Raw genomic sequence first — 6,765 nt, 5'->3', positions numbered from 1 at the left:
ATAAATGAAAAACCCATTTCCAATGTGACTAGATTAATTGTAAAATCACTGAAATAAATCCCTGCTATTCCATTTGATTTGAGGTATGCATATAGTGTGGACACTGAAACTCAGCAACTACCACTGAGAGACCTTGAGGTAAAACCCCAGAGGCACCAGTAACTAACAGTAAAGACTGTGTCAGTGCAGGGCACCTCTTAGTAAAGGTAACTGTATGAATGTTAAGCAAGGCGTTATTGAAAGTGAGCATGCAGCCTCAGCAAACATTCCCTGAATAAATAAAGCCTAAAATAGAGAGAGGAAGACATGTGATGAAGGTCATGAGACGGATTCCATGATCTTGCAAGTTCACATTATGCACCTACGCTTACCGAGACACCAAGGCAACCCATTAAATAGAATTTAATATAAAGAAGGAAACAGTAATTCAGGGGCATAAGCCAAGGCTTTGGCAGGAAGGAACCGCATTTCACAGAGTGCTGTGCAACTTTGTCAGGTAAACGTGACTGTTAGGGACAAGCGAAGATTGATGGAATCTTTTTTCCCCTTGCCTCAGCAGTCTTTGATTTCCACAGCACAAGGGAGGAAGAAGGGGAGAGGGAATGGAGGAGGAATGATAGATAGGAATTCATGTCATTTATATCCCTGGGTCAGTCTATCACACGACTGACTCAGAGCGAGAGAGCAAGAGAGAAAGAAAGATGGTTAGACTTGGATACAGTCTTGGAATATAGAAAATGTCTGTGTTTATAGCAACTTCCTGTGAGAATTTTGCAGAGGATTTAGCGTATGGGCTCACACATTTCTGTGAGCATGAGTGCTGTGATTCATGCTGTCTCAATTAGCATCTGGGTGTTTTTGTCTGATTGAATGAAACAACTCTTTTCCGGTCCTTGAAGCATAACTGTGTAGTGCTTTTCAATTTCCACCTATTGCCACTGTGCCAACTAACATTTACTGGGAGGCAATGCATGAAGATGATTTGGGCTTACGGCAAAAGTGCTTCTCATTATAATTGCTTCTGCACAGACATGGATTGATAAAAGCCTTCAGGGTCTTCAGGCCAGATTGAATGACAGGCTCTCCAAAAACACGGACACTGTGGCCATTGGAAAATGCCTGGGCTTATTGCATTACATTATATATTTTGCTGGCTTTCACAATGAGCCTTTTTACTGCACTGCCATATTGTGCCTGCTACCTTGCTGACCATTCATTATACTATATACAGTATGGCTTCATCTGATGCTTTTGTAGCCAGCTACTGTCATCCAGTCTTTTGTTATACATACACAGGCCACATAACACCACTAAGATTTTATACTCTGCTGTTTTCTTACATCGTTCCCACATTACAACCTAAAGATTAAATTGAAAAATGTGGAAGATAAAGATTCATCTTTTATCAGTCAAACAAGCATGCAAAATTGTGTGGGTTTTTTTTTTGAATGCATTATGTAACGGTTTCTTACTGAGATCAAAGTAGATACATCATTTACTGTCATGATTTATTATCTAAGATAGTGTTCTGAGAAACTATAGGGATGTTTCAGTTTAATGTAATACGTCCCTATTCTACAAGGATGGGGTATTTTTTCTTATGCTTAAGTAACCTCTACAGGGTCTTTACTCTGTGGCAGTGAAGCTCATGGCATTCTACAGAAGCTTTATTCCTCATCCTGGCACAAATCTTAAACGTGCCACTTTATATATTTTTCATGCTTTGTGTTTACTTTAAATTAACTAGAAAGAAATAACATCAGGTATTTGGCTATGAGCGTAAAACAAGTCTAAAAGAGACTAAATCTGTTATTAGGTAGAAAATGGTGCGGTAATAAAGTATGATTATTGTATTATTCCTTTTTTCTGCTGTTGAGATGCTGTGTTGTAGTTCTGGCAGCAAACTCTGAGTCTCTGTAACCCCCTCCCCAACATTTTCCTTTAAAATGAGTCTCCCTTTTTTCTAACTCTTGAAGCTCCCTTACTCCAAAATGTAGTTGAGACAAGTATCACTCAGTGGAGTTTTTTTTTTTTTTTTTTTTTTTTATCTCCCCTCTAGCCTTATTCTCAGTCTCACTTATTTGGTCCTGCACACCTTCTCTCTCCCTTTATTCTCCTCTCCCTCTGTGTATAAACTTGCCCGACTTTCTCTGGTGACTGACATTCTTTTCAATCTCTGATGGACTTTCTTTACCTCCTGTCCTTTTTTGTCACTTTCTCCCTCCTCCCACACACACAGATTTTGTGCCCTAAAAGCTGCAATTGTACATCTCACTGTAGCCAGCAACCCTCTTACCCATCCATCCCATTCACTGTGCAAACACAGGATTCGTGTGCCACCCATCTTATTAATCGTCCATTTCCTGTGCGGTTTGTTCACAGAGATTTGCAGTTCAAAATGGGAACAGAAAGGTTCATATTTGCACAGGCAAACAATTCCCACATTATGCCACAACATTACAGCAGCATGTTAAATGACCTGTCATTTGTGCCTGTACAGCCAAATCCTATAGTTCCTAAGCCAGGCTAATTCTATGTAAACCTGTCAATTGGATCCTGGTGAGGAGAAAAACCCATGAGATATTTCTGCACGTGCTTGTCCTCAAGACACATTACTCATCTGAGTGTTCATCCATAGACTGTAGGCATCAAGCATTCCCCATAAGTGAACAGTGTGTTCATATGCAAATGTGCTTCTTCTAATCCTCCATTATTCTGTATTTGCCTGCTGTTCTGAAAATGCCTCAACCCCCCGACCTGCGTTTCATCATACAAAAACAAAGGTGTTTACACAAAATATCTTGCAGCAACTGCTGCAAGATATTTGAGGCACTGCAGAGATGCAAATTACACAGCAGTAAAATTCTGTAGCCACTAATCAATTTTCTATGCATATTCACTGTGTCTTCTCTTTCATAAATGAGAATAAAATGTCAAGACATTGTAAGGCCTTGGAACACTCATATGATTGCCTTGAGAAGGACAAATGTCCATAAAAAAAATAATCAAGCCATTCAGTTAGCGGGTACAACATTAATGATAGGACATCACATGATATGTAACTTATGTTTGCTTGCACTCATCAGCACAGTTACATGTCTGCTGGGAGTTGCAATCTTGGAATAATAGCTATATTTCACATCTGTTTACATTCTTTCAAACATCTGAAATCTTTCTGCGTTTTAAAGGTATCCTGCTGAGTTTTTAACTCAGCTGGAACTATGGAGCCATGGTTCCTGTTTTGTTTGTGTCTTTTGTTCTACTTGCACCAGGAATATGAAAATAATTGTATACGACTACAGGAAAACTTTAGTTTTTACACTTTGTGAAAAAATGTTTAGGTAATTGTGGTATCTCTAAAATGATTTTGATTGCTTTCTTTTCTGATCAAAGAGACGACAGTACAAAAGTTCAAACAGTACACATTCATTGACAAAATGATTTCTGTATTTAATTTTCAATTTATGCTAGAATCTGAGGTACTGTGTTATTTGCACTGCAAGTCCCACATGTAGTTGGCTGTACATTCTGTATTTCATCGCTGGTGAAAATTGGTGCACATATGTAAGCCTCTGAGCCCTGTGCCAAAAATTACACTCCTAATTAGTATAATATGGTGATTGATTGGCCCGAATTACCTCTCAGTTTTACTGGTGACACATTTAGATTTGATGATGCATTTAATGACCCTCAACAACTCGTTTATTTATTGTCTAAGTAGAACATTGAACCCAAATGCTGCCAGTTTAAAAACCAATGAACAACAGTTACTTCTGACTTGCTACCTCTCTTATGAATTGTGATGAAAAGAAATGATTTTGTTTGGTTTTATCCAAACCAACAGAAAACTGTTGCGATGTTCAAATTATCTCCAAGACCATTTCAGCACGTGTTGCTCTGCATTTGGAGCCACAGCTTCCTGTCAGGCAGTTGAAAGGAGCACACTTGACAGAAAGAAAATATTCACTGCACCGCTTTGTCATCTTTCTTGTTCTGCTCATGCGACTGGGTTGAGGAAGGAAAAGGGTAACAAGGGGGATATCTTTGGAATACCTGTTTAACATCCTAATTGGAAATGACAAGCACAGTTGTGCATTCAGCCCTGCAGGATAGATCAAAGACTCGCTGCTCCATGAGACACAGCAGTATGGATCAGAACCAAGCTGATCCCCTCTCGCCTTGGCTAATTAACACCTGGCTCCTACTAATTAGCTAAATCCACCGGCATTCCAGAAACAACGGTAGATGGGGTGGGGATGATGTATAAGATTTACAACCTGGAGCTGGACCACAGCTAAGTCCCCAGAGCCCCTACCTGTCTTGCAGAAGCAAGTGTAGGAACAGGTGTTCCACACAGAACAAAGTTAGGTGTTCTTGTTTTTAGCCAAGTGTTTTGTATTGATATTACTGGCTGTTAAGTGGTCCCACTGGTGTTTTAAACAGCATGATATGTATGACAGCTGTAGTCAAAAATAATTGCTCCAGTCTCTCCTCACTTGAACAATAACTTCTTCAAAACATGTTTACATTTTCCATCTGCAGCCTTGACAATTGTCTGAAGTTTTAGGCCACATAAAAAATTATTAATCCTTGACAAATGGTTTGCAGTTTTGTTAATTTTAATAAATGAAACCTGAAAGTTTTCACTAACAGATTGTGCTCCAAAGGAATTTACTTGCTACTGAGTTTGCATTTGCAAAAAAAACTGCAATAGAAATGCATCTTGGTTTGACTGCCTTGGCAATAAGAAAACAGTAATTATATTAGATGATATTTTATATCCTAGCAGGGTGCTCTCTGCTGGCGCTGATAAATTTTAAGGTTGATCACCTCTTAGAGATGATTATTCTCCCCCTAAGTGCTCAAATACACAACTAAGCCATTTATTCAATACATAGAGAAGGAAATTTCATTGAAAAAGACTGCATCTCCTGTAATGAGTGACACTTTATCTAAACCCAGGTAAGAAATAAAAATCAAACCCATGATATCCCATCAGGCTTTCAGTGGTTTCTTCTGAAGCAGAAACAGATACCACCCTACAACAAAAACATATTAAAGCCAACACCGGCAAATTCATTTTGTCAGCCTTAACTTGTGCTGTTGCCAACCAGTTCCACTCACCATTCCCCTTTTCCTCACAAGTGCTGTGAAAAGTTAGAGCTGATGTTGAAATTGACTTAGTGTTCATTTGGTGTGCCTATAGAGGGATACACTATGAAAAGTCTATCACTTCTGATACTTCAGGTAATGAGCGAAAGAGCAGTCATTCTGTTGGCTGATTACAGACAGTAATTAAGACACTGATCCTGTAATTAAGCAGTGGCAGGTATCTTGTGCTCGGAATTCATCATCTTTTTCTTCCCAGCAGTCGGTTTTCCCCCTTTTTTCTTAAATTTCTCATTAGGGAGATGCTTATACTAATACTGGAATGAGGCATTTACCACAGGTTATCAGCTTACTCTTTTTTCCCTGTGTTGTGGCAAGATTATGAATTTTAGCCTGACTCATTCTTTCAGTCAGCAGCTTTCATCTGTCCCTCCATCCCTGGTCAATCTGTTGAGCTGTTTGTTTGTCTGTCTCAGCTTTGTCAGCCTCATTCTCTCACTAATCCTCTTCCTCCGTCTGGCTATTCTTCCTCCTCTCTTTTTCCCTTCTCAGGCTGTGTTTGAGAAAACCATGGCCTGGCTTCAGGGGCTACTTGCAGAGGCTCTTCTTTAAGTGCAGCTCTGTATTTTAGTGCAGAGATAATTTTCACCCTGTCAGATTTCTCAAATCATTTTCCCTGCCACCACTGCAGGGCCAAAATTTCATTCTTCGTGTCGCGGCGTAGTTGGAGCATATAATATAATGTGGTTAGACAAAATGTCTTTCATACGCATGTGTGACAGTAGCTATCTGAGTTCTAGAAAGATTACCAAAAAACCCCACAACTTTTATGCATAATTGATGGATTTTCAGAGCTTTAGTTGAAATGACAGCTAATCATATAATTCCCCCTCTCTTGTTGTTGACATTATGTTTATTGTGCATAACAGTTCATAATATGATTATTTTTCTAATTGTGTTCATTAAGTGTTTGCCTTAATAGACATTTTTATGCAGAGTTAAACTCAGATGCATTGCTGATTTTATTTAATTTCCATTTAATGAACAAATAAAGATTCACCACACATGTACAATCAAATGTTACATGACACATTCAGGAGTTCAGCAGATTTGGCTAATGCGATTAATAAATCAAGTCATCTAGTGCTGAAGAAACAGTTTATTAGGTCTACTCTAAGACAATGTTAATATTAATTATGTTATTGATTGTTTTGAATTATTTCTGTATGATGATATTTTAGAATGAGAACAAGATTGTTTGGATGCAAAAATGAATTATAAAACAGACTTAAATGCATTTCTAGCATCAGCTGGACTGACTGGTGCAGTAAACCATGTCGAGTTGTGGGACACACCCATACTTAATTACGCATACTAACCCAAAACAATATCATATTGTATGGGTGTGTATCAAATCTGGATAGAAGGATATTATAGGTCTGGAATTTAAAAAAAAATACTGACTGACAACAGTAATGCAGACATCCTGGAAGGCTAATAGCAGCCAAAATGGATATAAGATACACAGACTGGAAGGCTGAGAGAGTTACATGTACAATATGTGAAGCACATTTCTGAGGACCATTACCACTGTCGGAGAAGTGCTGTGAGAAAATGACTAAAAAGCAAGGATGTGCCATCATCAGCTGAGCTAAC

This window comes from Mastacembelus armatus, chromosome 12 (genome assembly GCF_900324485.2).
Source record: "Mastacembelus armatus chromosome 12, fMasArm1.2, whole genome shotgun sequence".
Lineage (NCBI taxonomy): Eukaryota > Metazoa > Chordata > Actinopteri > Synbranchiformes > Mastacembelidae > Mastacembelus > Mastacembelus armatus.
The sequence above is the reverse complement of the archived record's forward strand: the minus strand, read 5'-3'. Positions refer to the sequence as shown.